Raw genomic sequence first — 16,424 nt, forward strand, 5'->3', positions numbered from 1 at the left:
GAAATATTGGTGTAATTTTTAACTCAAATTTTTCTTTGGAAAATCACATAAACAATATTTGCAAAATAAGTTATTTTAATTTAAGAAACATAGCTAAAATACGTAAATATCTGTCAGTAGATGCCACAAAAACACTAATAAATTCATTAGTTACTTCGCGTATTGATTCTTTTAATTCTGTCCTGTACGGTGCACCCCTCAAACATCTTGAAAAATTGCAAAAATTACAAAACTCAGCTGCTCGCCTTATTTCTGGAGCAGTATATAGGGATCATATTACACCTATTCTATATAAACTACACTGGCTTCCTATTATTTTTAGAATTGATTATAAGATTTTATTATTAGTTTTTAAATGTATAAATAACATGGCACCTATTTATCTTAGTAATCTTTTAGGTTTTTATGAACCTCGTCGACAATTACGGTCTTCCGGTGACAATCTGCTACTTATTGAGAAAAAAGCTAATCTCGTCAGTTTCGGCGAGAAGGCTTTTGGGGTAGCTGCCCCCAAACTATGGAATAAACTTCCTCATTCCATTCGGTCATGCACTTCTCTGTCATCATTTAAGATTTCTCTAAAAACGCACTTGTTTAATAGGGCTTTTAATTAATCATCTCTGTGATAACTATACTTATATTTTATGCAATACTTCCTTTTACTCAACTTTTATGTATATTATTCACTTTTTATGTTTTAATCTTATATTTGTTCTGTCAATCATATTATCTTTATTGTAAAGCGTCATTGAGCACTTTTGTGGAAATGGCGCTATATAAACGCTTATAAATAATAATAATAATAATAATAATAATATGTTTCGAAAATGGTTTGGATCTAAACAGTAAATTGACTAGTTATTTATCATAACCACACAAAACATATACCATCGTATTGTAAAAGTGTGGTTTTCGGTGGTTTTTAATCTGAATATAAGAGAGATCCAATATTGTCGTTTCAAAGTAATTTATGAAGTGAAGATCATCATTATTCAAATTCAACATTAATAACAATATAACGTAAATACTATGTAAAGGATGGTGTAGCTTATAATAATATATATACATAGGGTGGTGTAGCATATAAGAACAATAATAATATATGTATAATTTCAATGTAATACAATAGAGCTAACTCGCTTGTGAAGAGGTACAAGTTACTGATGTAGAATTTCTTAAATGTACGATCCTTATTAAATGTAACTAATAAATATAACTATTAAATCTTTATTAAATATAACTATGAAATCTTTAGTAAATATAACTATTAAATCTTTATTCTCTATTTAGCAACAAGTATTAATGGAAAATAACATATACCGTACTTTTTAGTCACTAATTATTTCCACTAATCTAAATAACACATTTCTTTAATAAACAAGTAATCTATCGAATATATAGTACTTTTCCGTCTATTAAAAATATATATTGTAAAATATTCGCTAGAAGTTAAACAAGTAATAAATCATGTAAATCCTTACTTTTCCGTTTAATTTAGCGCGAACCATTTCTAATTATTAATTATCTGTTATTGAAACATATTTAAACAAACAAGTATTTCGTCGACAAACGTACTTTTCCGTTTTAATAAATATATATATATTGTAAAATATTCTCAAGTAATTAAACAAGTAATGAATCATATCAATTCTTACTTTTCCGTTTATTAATTAATATTTTACGTAGATGTAGAAATATCTATTAATGTAATACTCGATTCTACTAATCGTATTGATTCGATATAAAAGGATATAATTCTAAGTCAAAGGTTAGAATAAAATATATATAAAGTTTAAACAATTAAAATATACATAGAGGCTTACCTGAATATAAGTGAGATCCAATATTGTCGTTTCAAAGTAATTTATTAAGTGAAGATAATTGTGAAAGTTTAGCTAGATATATTTATATCTTCCAAAAATCCCGGCAAATATTAGAGATGCCACGTGTTGGATTAATCTCATTTTTTGATTGGTGGAAGACCATTTACGGAAGACGCCCATTACTCGATACGAAATCTGATTGGCCGGATCTAGACTCGCTTGACTTAATATGTCAGGTAACGACTACCCGAGTAATAGCGTCAGTGTAATCTTAGGTATTGTTTTTAAAGTTAAAGCTGTCACCATTAATCTTACTTAATTACTTTAAAATAAACAACCAATAAAGGACCCTCTATTCAAGTTCTTCTATATCAGTAAACAATTATATAATATGCTTAAGATCTATTGACACCAAATCAGCGTCAAGGTTGATTTATGCAATATAGACTCGACGTCTTTAATAAACATATATACATTTAAAATAAACTATATAATCTATAAAATATACATTTTTTTAAAATGCATAAGAATAAAATATCTAAAATAAAATATATTGCATATTTTGTCAATGTACACTGTTACAGTATTTCCAACCAGCATACTAATACAATACTCACATTCTTGGCAAAAGACAGCTGAGCATTGATTGAAATTGACAAAATTTAATTGACAAAAAAAACGATATAAAATCCGTAACACATTCTTTTTACATTTGACTTTCAGGAAATTGATAGTATACTGTTTGGATGCGAGTGATACAATACTAATTTGTGGATAAAAATTGTTAAACTTTCACCGGATCTTCTGTGAGGTGATTCAGAAATTTATCTACACTATAAGGTAAGCACAAAAACCGAGCCCCGCGTCTTATTGGTTCAATTACGGAGAACTACAGGTATCGAAGTTCGGGGGAGGGGGGCAGAGGACACTGTATAAGGTCGCTGTGAACACCTTCCGCTTCTCTATAAACACCTTAGGCTGCTATTACATAGGGGTATTCGGTATACGTTTAGAGGTATACGCGAATACTTGTGTACGAACAACAGGAATTTGCTTAGCCGTTTACAGCGGACTATACGCGTATAGGGGCACGCCAACGCGTATACCTGGTATCGTGCATGTTCGTTTTTTTTTCGGCGTATACATGCTTCATGGAGGAGTAAATTCCATGAGATGAGTAGAAAATGGGGCATTTGTGTTGTAAAAAGTTCGAATCAAAAATTCTGAACATTGATGGACATATCTCTAGTCATGATAGACTATTCTAGATTATCATGAACAGTGATTTCCAGTTATCCCCCCCCCCCTCAATATTGGAATAAGCCGACTCCAAGCCTGACCGTCACGCCACCATACTTTACGCCTCCCCAAGTAAAAACCAAGTCAGAGTTTCGTCTTCTTCTGAATCCATTCTGTTTGGATATGAATGAGCCTCGATGAGGGTACCAAAATCGTTTGGGAAAATACAGTATACCTACGTATAGTATATGTCGTGTAAACCACCGTGCCCGTATACCGTATACCGAAGACCATATATCGTATTCCCCTATGTAATAGCAGCCTTAGGCGAACACGTCTTCACAGTCAATAACTTACACATCACACTTGAAAAAAGCTATTTGCATCGCTATGACTCGCGTGGTGTTAGTAGATAGCCCGTATATTTATGAATTACAGTGTTATGCACGGATTGTATGACATAGGACTTATATTTGCCAATCAGAGTACTCCGATTGGATGGTTGAGTCTGCGATATAATACGCACATTTAACAATTATACAAGTATTATAGAGAGATCAATGTGATGAAACAGTACATTATTCTGGATGCATATTTCAGAGCGGGATTAGCAAGTATAACAGTTGTTGGCTTTGTGTGGTTACAAGTGTTACCGATGTCATAGTGTCGTGTTTTAAACGTGTAAATATAGTATCATTACCAGAGCTTTACCTTTCTTTAGTAAGTATACATTTTGTTCTCTTTTATTTCTCAGGACTTTGTTGGAAAAAGTTAAACGCTGCTGATGAATCAAGTCTGTAGGCAAAGGCGTTTGTTTTAAGGGGTAATTCGTCGCGAGGTCCCGTGTACACATTGGCGTGCACATAAAAAAAGAAATAAATTGGCAGTTGGAATTCGATATAGTGCCATTGTCTGGTCAAACTCCCCCCCCCCCCCCATAGCACACTGTATGGCATATGACCGTTTTCATTAGCCCAGTTGGGTCAGGACTTTAAACCCATTTCATTTTGTTTCAGCATAAACGTCATCTAAAAACCGATGAGGGTAACAAGAGAGCGCAGCCGTCCGCCCCGGATTACTTCCTAGGTGCACCTATAATGCGGGGATTTTGTACCGTTTAAAACTAAAGTCAATTAGCTAATCTCATCTCACGGTTACAAATAAATACAGTGTATTACCCCCATCTTCAATTTTTAAGTTTTGTTTTATTATATTTACAGACAATATGGCAATTCCTGAAAATTATTCCGGTTGCCAGGAGAGCCAGATGCCCACCGGAAACAACTGTCAGATGGTAATTAACCCAATACAAGTTCGATCATTTTCTGTTACGATCCGTGAGTTTTCTGTTAGTCGCCGTGTGGAATTGGAAAATTCAAGAATTAGGAATACATCGTTTGTATCTGTGGCAAGAATAATCCGACGAACACAACAATTGTGAATGTGGTAAATTGGTTCTGTTGTATGTTAAATAGGCGTTAAACCCTATTCACCCCCTCCCTCTTGGAGCAGTTATTTGCCTTCAGGGCTGGATTAACCTGTGTGAGGAGGGGGGGGGGGCAGTGTGAAAAATATATTGGATTTGATCCATTTCGAGGTGTATGTTTTGTATTAGTGTATTAGAACATAAGTTTGAAACTTTAATCAAGGTTAATATACCAGCCACTCCAGTTTAAAACATCGGTTAACGAGCGTCTGGATATAAGAGTATGTCTGGATGAAAGAGAATGAAAGCGCGTGTTGCTTGCAGATTGAATTGGTATAGATGAACCAAAACTAAACAGGGACCCAGGAATTTACATTCCAAGAGCGTATGATCGCATCATTAAAATGTAGTTTACATCGTCTCTGAACTATCCTTTAATTTAAATATTTGTATTGCTTTTAACTTTGTACATCTCCTCAAATCAATTACAATTTGCTTTACTACATATTGCCTTCACTGTTAGGATTAACTGCTTATGGCTTCAGTTTCACCCCCCATAATACTTGTCCTTTCATCTTTTATTATTACTTTCATCTATAACTAATTACTGTACATATATATATAGATTTATTTAATATGTTTTTACAGCCAGGACCAGTTGCTCGTGACTCATTATACCTGCTAATAATTGTTTGATCCTTTGGCTTCATTCCTGCACTTATCTATACCAATTACAGTTTATAACCATCTATGTACATTGTTTATTTAACGGCTTGGGACAGTTGCTCATGCTTGCTGATTTTGCATCCCATTGGAGGGTTCGCACTGCTCGTGTATATATATATAGCTATTTTGTTTTCATTTTATTTATTTGTGTTATATGCTTGATAACGACTTGTGAAATCTTGTTGAAACGTCGCAGTGAAATAAACCACAGTAATTGTTATCCATAAATAGTGTGTTATTTGATTATGATCCAATTACTAAATGCCATTTAAAGAATATTTATATATGTCTTTCATATTTAGTTCATTCCATTATTATATAAACATTGACAACTATTGGTATACTGTACGTAGATAAATTATTGTTGGTCAATGTAATTTACATATATGCCTTATTGTTGTAAAATTGTCCCGTTTTCATTTGTCCAATCGGTGCAGAAAAATAGGACGCTAAACTCCAGTTCATTTCATTTGTAAAATCGTATAGTATCTTAAAGCTAATAAATATAATCTAGGGGAGATAACCACAATTTCATATTTTTGATAAATATTTAACCGCTTGTTATCAATTTATTTTTGTTTTCAGTAAACCATGACATATATTAATTAAAATTATAAAAATTGTCATAACCACGTACAGTGTACTGATTTGTAAATAAATAATTATTAAACACATTTTGGACTACTATATATTGTAGGGTTGGATTTCTATTTAATATTTAATGGCTGACTGTTCTTCTCATATTTTGTGTCAAGGTTGTGTTTCTATATATAGTTAGAACTGGTTCTACGGCCTATATATTATTTTGTTTATATATAGGGCCGTTCCCCTTTTACCTGCCATGCCTCGCTATACATCCTATATTTTGTGTTTCTATACAAAGTATAAGTTAGAAACGACTACACATAATTTATTTGTCATTCCTATGTCAATTTAAATAAGACAATTAAGTTTTACGTTCTACTTTTCTGCACTAACCGGGAAGATAAAGACGGGTAGATGAAACGTATTCATAACTAGAAAGATCGAACTCCACCCATAGTTTACAGACATAATTTGTAGAAGCTGTAACTCATTTACTGTAGTTTATATACAGATGTCTGTCCAGATACTATTATATAATACAGTGTATTAGAATTTCACGTAGGCTCGATAGTGGTATGCTGAAATTGATTAAATCCTTCCGGAAAGAATACAAGTGCAACGGCCATATTTAAAATTGTTATATAGCTCACTTTATCATGTATAACTGCTTACCTTTGTTTGAGAATTCATGATACAAACTTAATCCAAAAGAATATCTTAAGTGATCCAAGTAATCCATAAACGTTAGAACTGATATTATTAATTCAAATAGTTTTACTTTAAACATTGCGTCGATTTATGCCGAGCGAGAATTAATGTCATGAAAACCTTGCCCATTATAATGACGTAACGTTGCTATATGGGTCAAATTTGAGATCACGTGGGTAACGCCTTATGAAAATTTAATATCGCTTGCAGCGACATTATATCACTCACAAGAGCCAAATAAACGTAATCCCTTTTTTACGGCCACATGCCGTCCATTGTCCACGAATATTTTTTTGTGATAAAGAATAGTGACAATATTTAACAGTAATTGTGTAATGTTTTTAATGTGTAATCTTATCAGAATAATAATTTTATATACACAATAATATGGCAATATAATTAATTGTTTTATCTGTAGTTATTGCCCATTTTCATTTACCATTTACTAACCACATGAAACTTGTTGCAAAATATTCAGCATATCCACATGTGTCGAAAATCGCCGATGCCAGACATTTTCCATGGTGGGGTATCCCTGCCAGATGCTCTTAATTGCCCCAACCCAAAAGCTAAGTTAGACTAGCTCATTTACTAACGGCATGAAATTTGTTGCAAAATGTTCAGCAATTAAGCACGAACTTCATCCAGAATGTGAGTACTGGCAGCAAGCTTCTTTGATCGTTATAGGGAAAACAACTACCGTTGCCAGTCACTACATGACCTGTTTCTAATCTACATACATGATATCATAAATAATATAAATTCAAAAATTCGCGTATTTGCCGACCGCACTACACTATATCTAAAAATTGATGATCCAACTGCTAATGCCTATACCATATAATGACCTGGAAAAACTAAATAGATGGACTAAAAAAGGCTGATACCCTTTAACCCCTCAAAAGCGGGACTAATCAACTAGAGAAATTTGACCAAATTCCTATAAAAGAAGTCAATGAACATAAACATCTCGGTTTCATCCTTCATTCAGGGGATCACGTGGCTAAGTGGGTAAGACGCTAGCTCGCTAGCCTGGAGGTCGGGTGTTCGATCCCTGCATTGGCCGAGAAAGTTCATCCAGATTTTCCGACGTGGTTCTCCCTTGTCAGTGATGCAGGTAACAGATCCCTTGGCAGTTAGCCAACACCGAGAGGGACTTCCCCCGATAGCTGACAATCACTCGATACGTGATAAAATATAGTATCGATACGTTGTGTCACGTGATAAAATGTAGTATAAATACGTTGTGTTACGCGCTTGCGGCATATTAGCAAGTATAACAGTTGTGTGTGGTTGTTACAGGAGTAACAGAGATCATAATGTCTCGCTTTTAACGTGTCAAGTAGAACTTTACCTTTTAGTAAGTAGTAGCTTTAGTACTGTTTTATTACTTAGCGACTTTGTTAAAAACCCTGATGAAGAATCGAGTCTGTGGGCCGAGGTGTTTGTTTTTAAATGGTCATTTTGTCGCGGGGTTTTATTTTTTCCCAACTCACAGTCGTTCGGATAGGACGAAAAACCGAGGTCCTGTGTACACATTGGCGTGCACGTAAAATATACACTTGGCAGTTGGAATTCGATTTAAGAGTAGACCCTAACGCTGTTGTCCTCGCAGAATTTCCACAGTGCATGGCGTATGGCCGTCTTCATTAGCCCAGTCGGGACAGAACATCAGATTTTAAACCCCCATGTTACGTGCGCAAATTAGGTAGAATAATTTTGCCCGGGCAACGACGTTTCGGCAGGTCTCGAGCCGTGAATGTTTCTTTTACGCACACGCCAATGTATACCATGATGGACCTACTTACCCTGTCAGCCTCGCAAACAGCAACCCTGACAAGTGACGGTCGTAGGCAAAGATTTCAGTTATATCTTTTGTCAAATATGTGAAATTGAGAAATAATTGTAGTAAATCTTTTAAGGTACCGATCAGTTTGTATACATTTACTGGGCGTTGATTTACCCGTGATGTCTTCAGAAAAGAAAAAAAACATTTAATATTACAACCCAGAATGAATTGTACTTAGACCTTTGTTTGTAAATTAGGTATGTAATAGATGTCATAGATTTAGAACAAAATATCAGATAACAAAATATGGTAGCCCAGATGCCGTACAGAAACAATCTACTGTTCATCCACATTTGATAAATGTACTGGAGTATGTTGCTGTTTCATTTCCAAATGATCATTTACTGCTATTTCAAATGCATGTCTTCTGAAAATCACAGAATTAGAAATGTATATGATGATGCGAATAATGAGTTGATAAATTCGGACAAACGGTAAAAGCCAAACCTTACTCATTTTGGATTCAATATGGATGTAATTTTGTCAAAATCTTCTAAAGCAACGATTCTTCGCTTGGGCTCGTAGATCCGTTCGGCATATACTATAGAAACCGCTTTATGAGCTGATGACAGTCGTGATTAGCTTAAATGTGTTTTTGTAAACTCTTGTATGTTATGCTGCCCTTTGTAAATACTATTTGATCACAGAATTATAGGGGCTACATGACGTATTTGTGTTTAGAAAGACACACTATAAAACGTTTTGTCTCTTTGCAAATTAAGACACCTATAAATCCCGATAACAACATTGTATATAATACAGACTGATTAATGTGTATCCTAAAATAAAACATTATATAAAAAGAAAAATTATTTCCTTCCTGGTGGGAATTATTCTTTCCGTATTTGTGGTGCAGGACGAAAAGTCGGAATTATTTTCCCGAATTTTCGGTAAAACGTCGAGTCAACCTAAAACTTGGAACTGGTAAAACCCGAAAAATTTTATCCAAGTTTTCGGTTTGGCCGTTTCAAGGTGTTAGGTTACAAGATCGGACATGGCGCAAATAGTAAAGGAAAAGGTTTTTGTGAACATGAGCAGTGACTGCACCATATATCATCGGTAGTAGATATGGAGTCAAAGGAACGCATATTTCTAGTGTATCTACCCAGATTGATAATAGTATCTGAAATGAAATGAAATGGGGTTTAACGTCCTACTGTTCTGTTCCAAATGGGATAATGAAGACGGGCATACGTCATACAGAGTGCTATGAGGGAAATTTTGCCCGGACAGCGGCGATACGATCTACTCTTATGGCCCTTGATGTTACAAAAAATCGTGTTTTTAGCTTGTGGACCCTATAGAGGTCATAATTTTTATCCGATTTAAGAAAACGTATTATATCACCGTTACACCATAAGGACGACTGAGTTCGAATTTCGTGAAAATCGGCCCAAACTTAACAGACAAAATGGCCGCATAGAGGTCATAATTTTTATCCGATATTCCCCCCCCCCCCAGTTATCACTTTTAATTATGTATATTTTTGATTCCCCCCCCCCCCAGTTATTAACTTTTAATAACATATATTCTCTGAACTTTAACACCTTGAATCGTGATTAATATGTTAACTTAGTATATTATTATTAGCCTATATTAGATCCTTCAAACCCTTGGATCAGTTTATTGTGTTATCTTAGTGCTATTATGCTTTGTTTTCATAACATTTTGTGAATGTGGTTTTATTTACAAGACCGTGTGTTTATAAGCTCTATCTGTTATATACTGTTTGTTTAATGTATGGTTTCCCCCTAATCATTTTTCTTTTTCAATATCAGGGTGGTTTTAAGGTTCATGTACAACTATATCCTTGTCATCACACGGTGCTTTTCAGGTCTTTGATGTTAAATATGTCTGTTAATTGGTTGAACTCTTCTAATGATTAGTAATAAGAATGGTTTCGCATTGTACATATATATATAGACCCTCAAGTTTACTAAATGTCATTGTGCTTGATAACGATAAGAGAATACTTATCGAAACGTCGTGCTTGTGTATAATAAACCAGTGATTGTTGTCCCATATAACTGTATAGTCTTGTTATGTTTCCAATTGCTAAATGCCACTAAAGGATTATGTTCATATTATGTAAAGCTGAAAAATGGCTATACTGTGCCGATAGTGCGTGAAATCTTCTATTGTTTTGCACTCGTTATACTATACGTATTTCTTATCTCTGGAATTGTCAAGAACCACCAAAGTTGTGGCCTTGACACAGGAAAGGTTACACCCAGAGCAGGGGAAATTTTTTATCTAACACGCGGTCTTCGTGAGAACCTTCTTTACATATATATAGTAGACACCAGTTAATAATTAATAATAGTTTATATTCAGCAATATAATGATTACAAAAGTTAATATTGAAGTAGACAAAGTTCTATAAAGTAGACACCAGCACAGTTAATAATTAATAATAGTTTATATTCAGCAATATAATGATTACAAAAGTTAATATTGAAGTATATAAAGTTCTATATATAGTCTATATTTTGATGATAATAATCATAAGTCAGAAGATATAAAGCTCACTTAATTGCTTGAAAACTATTCACCCACACGATGAATGTCTCATTGCAAAATGAATTAAAGTCACTTACTAATATGAAACACAACACACAATTCATAACATGAAATTATTCACTTATCACTAAATCCCTAATACACGCATTAGAGTCACTTTTGTTCATACTAATTTAAAATCACTAAAATAAAAAAACACATAATGTATACACGGTGAAAAGACAATATGCCTTCCACGCTAATCGACACCACGGTGTTCACGCTTTCACTGCCAGAATTCCCGCCACACCAGCGGTTTATATTACCTCATGAATATTAAGTGAAATTATTTACTCATGTACTCGGACAATTTAGACACTAAACAAATTTGAACATTACAGTTCAGATTAATTATTTAAACTTTAGATATTCCGGCTTAGATTCAATCAGATTTATAAAGCGATTTATAACTGAACACTTAGGCCTATAAACATACACAGTTGACAACTGTTAATATATATATATATATATATATATATATATATATATATAGTAACCGTATATGAAGAGAAGTTTCGACATCAACGACATCCAATCGTAGGGTGGCCCATGTACTCTACAGAAATAAAGTCCACCGCTGATAGTTCGAGACTACCACTGAAGCGTACACATTCGCCGTGCCGAGACCAACTTTCTGACAGTATGATACTATAAATAGCCATGGCACGTGCAATTCTCTACAAATCTATCAACTATTACAGCCGTAAAAAATTTATTGTTGACGATTTTGAATAGCAGTGAAATTAAGCTTCTTGGTTATTACAGCAGATTTAGAAATTACGTTCGTTTCATTTTTTAAATCGCTTTATCATTAACTGTACCGTTAAGAGCGGCATCTTTTGGTTTAGTACAAATAATATCTCTGAATCACTCGGGTTAGACAGGAACATGATACTAGCAGTAGTTTCATTTTACTTTTACAAGGTTCTTAAAACGATTGTTGAGCTACCTAACGTGCTTATTTCTAAATTCAATTTCTTGTTCTAGCTTTCTGTTATGTTTCGTAAAAAAAATAGTCTTGATTATCCCGACCTGTCAATCAGACGTAGAATGGTCGATAGACTGGTTAAGCGAGACTAATTTCAAAACAAGGGCACGTAACCTATCTTTTACTCAAAAGTGTCTGGATGTTATGGACGACAATTGGAACCAGTTTTCAGTCTATTATTTATAGATGATTAATGGTCATAGCTTATTAAGTACAACATGATCGTTTATTTAGTGACTATAATTGTGTGAAACTGATTTGAGGCTTAGCATATATATAAATATTGTGGCGTAATTGTCGAGATATATGGAGATATATGGAGATATTTATTTATGGTGGGTCACCCTACCAATCGGAGTTTTGGGGTCATATAGTTCCTCCAATCAGAGTTCGTCGTTTTTCAACAATATGTCCATTAATCGTGTTTGACCTATTAAATAAAACATGTTTCGTGTTTTATCTTTGCCAACATTAATGTATTGATGTAATTTAAAATATATTTTATTCACTTAATTATTTCTCCTGTAAGATACGTGTTCAATTAAACAGAGACTGGTCCTTATAAAACATGTACAGTAAAAGTAAGATATAAATCTGGGAATCACCTCACAGAAGATACCGTGAATTTATAACAATTTGTATGTACAAATCAGTACTGTATCACTCGCATCCTATCAATTTCCTGAAAGTCAAATGTAAAAAAAATGCATTATACTTTTGTATAGTAAGTGCAGGGAGACTACACCACACACAATTACATAAAACAAATCTACGGAAAAGACACAATACGTAGAAATCACAAACAAACGTACATATCAGATTAAGTGAATGGATCCGGGGGCTAGTCGTAAGCTTCCATTGTGCTGTACAGTCCCGGGCCTGTAGTGATATACTTCAATCAAAATTGTAAAACACACAATCAGGAAAATAACCTAGAGAAAATATTGTTTAATACTAGTAAGAGTCATGATGATGGATATTTTACCACTTCAAAGCCAAAGTTGTCCGTTTTGTCGAAAATACAGAGTAGGTCATAGCGCCGCTGTATAAATGAAATGAAATGGGGTTTAACGTCCTACTGTTCTGCCCCGACTTGGCTAATGAAGATGAACCTACGCCATACAGTGTGAAATAAGGGAAATTTTGTCCGGGCAGCGGCATTATGGACTTTTCTTATATGGAATTCCAACTGCCAAAGGATCTTTTACGTGCACGCCAATGTATACACAGAACCTCGTTTTTTCGCCCCATCCGAACCACTACACAGATGTCCTTCTCAAGCCTTCCTTCCTGCACCAATGACAAGGGGAAACCATGTCGAAAAACAGATGGTCTTTCTCGGCCGCAACAGCAGGCAGTTACTATACATTAAAATCACCACTTCCTCAAGTCCGTCACACTCGATGCGACGGCTTTCAATCATCGTAGGTGAAGGAGATCTGTGTATGTCACTGCAATATTTTGTTATCCAACCAGGTCAATCAGTTACGTTCAGTTTCAATAACAGAAAATAATCTGTATTCGAATTTCCCATATCCGGAGCCATGAATGAATGACATGGACAAGTTTCTGAATATAACGTCCAGGAATCCAAGAACCTCAAGGGGAACAAGGAAGGCCCGGGCAGGTGGCTTACAGTTTTAAATTTTTTGGATGGTGTAAAAACGAAAACTCTGAATTTTCTTTGTTTTTATTTATGTCTTCTTTTCCTTTTCTACTAATAATATAAAAAAAAATAGTGCTTTGTGACCCTTTTATTAGAGTGGTTGGTTATCTATAAGCGTCCAGGAGTGTGTATTTTGTCATCGTGTGTATGCACCACTATATATAATGGCGGAAGGTGTCGGACGCATGTAGCTCGGTCTCTCCAAAACAAGTAAAAAGGCCCGCCATAGTTTAAACATATGTGTATCTATCATTAAATATGTTTACATATTGTGTTGATTCTGATGATCGAACCACGTTGGTGAAAATCTATGTAAATGCGTACATGTATGTGTATAGTAAATTCTGACTTTTAGTCTTGAGCTGCACGGACTTCACACGGGGTTGGCCAAGACAATATACTTGAACCAATCTTGTTTGGTGTTTCTGAAATCTAAATCTGATCGTTGACTCTGTGTTTGAGAGATTCTATTTTGTTTATGTGGATTATTCTGGGTTCTTGGTGACCTAATCGTAAGTTGACTTTTAATAGTTTCATTTTTATTCCTGTCTGTTACTGTTAGCATTTTCAATATAGACAAACTGTTTAAAAGATCGGCGCTTTTTTCAAGCTCTTCTAGTTCCTCTAGTCCACCAGAATCTAGTCTAAAACGGTTAAAGAAGGCAAGTGAATCTGGCACAGAAGAGGTACTTATGGTCCCTGAACTAATCAACAAACATGTTATAACGATGCCATAATTTCAAAAATAGCAAATGCTGTAGCTTCCCTGGTTTCGCAAAAACTTGTCGAACGAGTGGCGGAACTTGAAAATGCATTTAAAGAACTAGAGGGTAAAGTTACTGAGAAGAATGAAGAAATTATTAAGTTAAATAACAAGGTAGATGATCTTGAACAGTATGTTAGACGGGAGGGTATTAGAATATCGGGGATAAATGAAGTAGATCAGGAATCAACAGATGATATTGTTGTAGATGTTGGTACAATTCTTGATGTTGAAATATCTAAATTTGATATAAATAGAAGTCAGAGTTGGACCGCCCGATCGCTACGATAAATTTGATAATCCCAGACCTATCCTTGTTCGCTTCAAAGGCTACTCTACAAAACGTGATTTTATTATAAACGCTAAAAAGCTTAAAAATCTAAAACGGAACGACTCGCCTCCTCATCTAAATAAGCATAGAATTTCGAACGAAGATCTTACCCGTGTTAGGGTCAAGCTAGCGTTCGAAGCAAGAAAAATGGCCAAGGAGAAGAAAATAAACTCCACATGGACACGTGATGGAAACATCTTCCTAAAACTTAGAGACGATAATATCAAAGTTATAAAAACTAAAATGGAGTTAGAAAGTGTACTTGATAGCACAAGACTAAAAATATTGATCCGCTCACAGACGCTACAAACAGAATGTGAGGGATCCATGATTGTTGATGGAGACAAATCAATTAATTAAACTTTATACACTGCTCTTCATATTTGAACTATAACTGACATGTAAAACTTAGTCATTCGAGCCTTAACCTAGTCTCTCTCTTTAAATTTAAAATGAAATTTGTTCTTTGACGACCATGATAAATCGGACTTTCCTGTAAAAACGAACATGCCTTATGTTCACAATTATAATCACTTTAATTTAATCAAACGTGGATTCGTTTCATAACGATAATCACTTTAAACTGATTAGACAAAAACGGTGAAATATTGTCGACAAAGATGGTTGTCTTAAAGCGAACAACTATAATTATCGTATCTGTTTTATCGATGTATATAAGAAAGAAACGCCCCTTTAAAAATCTACAATCCCAATGTGACTAAATATAGGTCACATACAGGTCAGTCCGACATCTGAGAGAGCGAGAGAGAGAGAGAAATGGGGTTTAACGTCCACTCGAAAAAACTAGTTCATTTCGGGACTAACATATTGTTTAATTTTATTTCAATAATTCGCTTGCACGTAGGGGTCTACTAGCAGTGGGAGGAAACCGGAGGACCTGGAGAAAACCCAAGAGGTTGGACAGGCGACCCTACGCCTTGTCGCGTACAACCGGGGATTCGAAACCACGCCAGTTGACTCAATGACAGGCTTTATGATACAGCGCGAACGTGCTAACCATTCGGCCATCCAACCCCCCCGTCCGACATCTGACTACGTGCTGTGTCAACTTCGACTTAAAAGGAACCTTCCTCAAAAATATAAGTCTAATTTACGAAATATTTATTTACACCTTCTCCGCAGATTTTAATTATAACTAGAGTGTATATGCATATCTTGTATTGAATATATCCGACAATTTAAACCAAGACTGATACACGTTCACGCAAAATGTTAAACCTAATTAACTGGGCCGAAAATTTTCACTTGTTACTATCAATTAAATTGATAACCAATCCAAGCGATTACTTGTAAATATGTATATATTCAGTTCTTTTCTATTATCAATTACTATACAGATATACAATCGCTGTTTATATGTTTCTGTAACTTCCCTACATAAGTGTACATATTGTTTGCTTTTTAATACCATTGATTACGTACATGGTGGGATGATTGTTCAAACTACAATCAATTTATGTTACCCTATAGTAACTATGTATTGTTTAATGGTCGAGAGCGAGACATTAAGTAATATATTGTAACAACAAGAGGACCGTCAGGTCCGAGTGTTTTTACAATATATTACGCAATTTCTCAGCTCGAGACCATTAAACATCTTAAAATACAGACACTCCGCACGTGCGTTTACAGTGAAATACGTCACTCGAGTCTAATATTTGACATGGTACGATTGGCAAGTTGCCCGTACGATTATTTGAAATAATGGTACGCCAACATCAAAGGGTGACGTCACATCTG

General features: G+C 34.7%; 2 long non-coding RNA genes across 2 annotated transcripts in view; one reads left to right on the forward strand and one right to left on the reverse strand.

Annotated features, from left to right (window-relative positions):
* Window positions 1-6,649, reverse strand: part of LOC126820631 (uncharacterized) — a 44,763-nt gene extending 38,114 nt beyond the window's left edge. The window contains exon 1 of the long non-coding RNA XR_007680029.2: window positions 6,472-6,649. This is a non-coding gene — a long non-coding RNA (uncharacterized LOC126820631). The remainder of the gene's footprint in view (window positions 1-6,471) is intronic.
* On the forward strand, window positions 2,547-4,504 carry LOC126820644 (uncharacterized). Its single transcript, XR_007680048.2, has 3 exons — window positions 2,547-2,663; window positions 3,663-3,782; window positions 4,283-4,504. It is a non-coding gene; the product is annotated as an uncharacterized LOC126820644 (long non-coding RNA).
* Window positions 6,650-16,424: the final 9,775 nt, after the last annotated feature.

This window comes from Patella vulgata, chromosome 5 (genome assembly GCF_932274485.2).
Source record: "Patella vulgata chromosome 5, xgPatVulg1.2, whole genome shotgun sequence".
NCBI lineage: Eukaryota > Metazoa > Mollusca > Gastropoda > Patellidae > Patella > Patella vulgata.